Raw genomic sequence first — 3,470 nt, 5'->3', positions numbered from 1 at the left:
AATAGTTGAAGCATAATATTTCAGGTTTACCTGAATATATATATATATATATATATATATATATATATATATATATATATATATATATATATGTATATATATATATATCCATATATATATATATATATATATATATATATATATATATATATATATATATATATATATATATATATATATATATATATTGCTCTCTATTCTTGGGTAGGGCCAAAGCCTCTATACCATGGTCTTCCACTGTCTTGGATTAGTTTTTATTTTTTTTTGCTTGGAGATACACTCGGGCACAATATTCTATCTTATTTCTTTTCCTCTTGTATTTTGAATTTTTTATAGGTTATATTTGAATTTATTTTATTATTACTGTTTTATTTAAATGTTAATCACTTCTCTTGTAGATTATCTATTTCTTTATTTCCTTTCTTCACTGGGCTATTTTCCTTGTAGCTCTTGGGCTTATGGCATCTTGCTTTTCCAAATAGGGATGTAGCCTAGTAAGTAAGTAATAATAATAATAATAATAATAATAATAATGATAATCCGCTAATTTCTTACTTGCTTGGGAGCCTTTGTAGGGTGACGGCCAGATCCGTTTTCATTCATAGAAAATTGGAATATTATAAAGTGGGGTGGACTGTGGCCGTCATTCTAAAATCGAGTTTGTAGAAAACTGGAATATTCTGAACTGAGGTCGTCGTTCTAAAAACGATTTTGGCGGGAGAAGCTAACTTTAAAAACCCACCTAACCTATGCTAAAAGCCGTATCCTTACCCAGGGGGGCTCCCCCCCCCCGGACACCCCCCCCCCCCCCTTACCTAATACGGGAGCGAGATGATTCGTGGCCGGAGTAAGAAGTAAGAACTCGAGCCACAAATTTTCAGGTAATTTAGGGTTTTCGGCATAAAACATAAAAGTGTGCGTTTAAGCACATATTTAAGATCTGTAGACCATTTCCAAACGTTTTTATTCTATACAAGATAACAGTCGGAGCGATAATAAGCAAATTAGGACGCTTGGCCGTAGCGCTACAAACTACCCCTTGCGTGATTAATCTTTCGGGAGAATTTTCATGTAGGCTTAGGCCTAAATCTGCTAGGTGTAATGCCTGAAATCTTAAAGACATATTTTAAAGCCTCTCCCTATCCAACAGGAAATATTTCAGAATTTATCTTCAACTTCTCAGTTGTTGATGTCATCCTTGATTGATTGAAAATATCATTCAAGACGGATCCAACATGCTAAGGTTGATTGATATCTTTGGTGTCGCACGAGATTGAAACCTGTATTATTATTATTATTATTATTATTATTATTATTATTATTATTATTATTATTATTATTAGCTAAGCTACGACCCTACTTGAAAAAGCAGGATGCTACCAGCCTTAGGGATCCAAAAGGGAAAATAGCCTTGTGACGAAATGAAATAAGTAAATAGATAAGCTATATATGAGAAGTAATGATTAAAAATAAATGTAACTTATGACGCGAAAGTAACTTAGACGAACGTAAGTGAATTATATTAAGATCCTGTAAATGGATAATTCTTGTCTCTAGACATTTCTTACCAGTGGAGATGCGTTAAACAGTGCTAATGTTATGGTAACACCGGTATCTTGTACCGCCCATCCTCGGTTTCTTCTTCTCGTGTTACTGACAAGAGGGTTTGGTCTCCAATGTCAACTGTTCAACTTGGCTATGCTCACTTTTTGCACGATCCTAACAGTACTACTTGGCTCTCTCTCCCCCAGCAGTAGAACATTAACACCCACAGCAACGGCTCTATTTTATCATAAGGTTTATTTAACCGATTAGCGCATTTACCCTATACAATAAAAGGGGCTTTAGAGTTGACTCAACATGTGGTGTTTGTGGAGAAAGAGAGATAGGGTATGTATTCCCTTTTTCCTATCTCTCGTAGGCTATATATATATATATATATATATATATATATATATATATATATATATATATATATATATATATATATATATATATATATTTCAAATAAGCCATATATATTAATACATTAAAGTCTGGATTCTCTTAACGACCTCGGGATCAGAGCCCCAGGCGAAATCACTCAAAGATTTATAGTATCTGACCGACCGGGTTTCGAACCCTGGTCCAGGATACTTGTATGACATTGACCATACCACTCAGCCACGAAGAAAGATAAAAGTCAATGACAAGTCTTCTGTACATATACCTGTAGAATTCGGGTTTTTTGTTCCTAGAATTGAAATGAACCTATCTTCACCATTGTAGCTAATTTGTGACAATGCATTCGATTAATGATAAATTTTGCACATTCAAACGTGTTTAAATTCACGTTTAAATGTGCAGAATTTATATATATATATATATATATATATATATATATATATATATATATATATATATATATATATATATTATATATATATATTATATATATATGTACATATGTATAATTATATATATGTATATATATATATTTATATATATACATATATATATATATATATATATATATATATATATATATATATATATATATATATACAAATATATATATATATATATATATATATATATATATATATATATATATATATATATATATATATATATATATATATATATATATATATATTATATATATTATCACGCTCAAGGGGGAGAGAAATAGTCATACCCTGGTGAGAGGGTGTTTCCCCAAGACGTACACTCGGAAACCACTCTCCTTAAAATTCGCAAAACCAGCGGGTTGTAGTTAGGAAAGGAGGGTTGAATCTGTGTGTGCGTACATGTGTTCATATCTATTTGAATATATCGATATAATTTTTTGACAGATCTTCCAGCTATAAGAATATTTATCCAACTATAAAATGAATGTTTATTCAACTATAAGAATGATATTTATTCAACTATAAGAAGAATGTTAATCGACTATGAGAAGGATATTTATTCAACTATAGTAACAACGTTTATTCAACTATAAGAAAAAATAGTTGTTCAACTATAAGAAGAATATTTATTCGATTATAGTAAAGTGAATATTTATTCAACTATAAGAATATTTATTCAACTGTCGTAAGAATGTTTATTTTACTATAAGACATATTGATTCAGTTATAAGAATATTTATTCAACTGTCGTAAGAATGTTTATTTTACTATAAGACATATTGATTCAGTTATAAGAATATTTATTCAACTATAAGAAGAATGTTTATTCATCTATAGTAATAATATTTATTCTACTATAAGAAGAATATTTATTCAACTAAAAGAAATATTAATTTAACCATAGTAAGAATGTTTCTTCAGCTATAAGAAGAATATTTATTCTACTATAAGATCTTTGTTATACTATTGTAAGAATATTTATTCAACAATCGAAAGAATATTGATTTAATAATAGAAAGAATACTTATTCTATATGAAGAATATTTATTTAACTACTGTAAAATATTTATTGAACTGCAG

The sequence above is a fragment of the Palaemon carinicauda genome, chromosome 27 (genome assembly GCF_036898095.1).
Source record: "Palaemon carinicauda isolate YSFRI2023 chromosome 27, ASM3689809v2, whole genome shotgun sequence".
NCBI lineage: Eukaryota > Metazoa > Arthropoda > Malacostraca > Decapoda > Palaemonidae > Palaemon > Palaemon carinicauda.
This window is presented reverse-complemented; position numbering follows the sequence as displayed.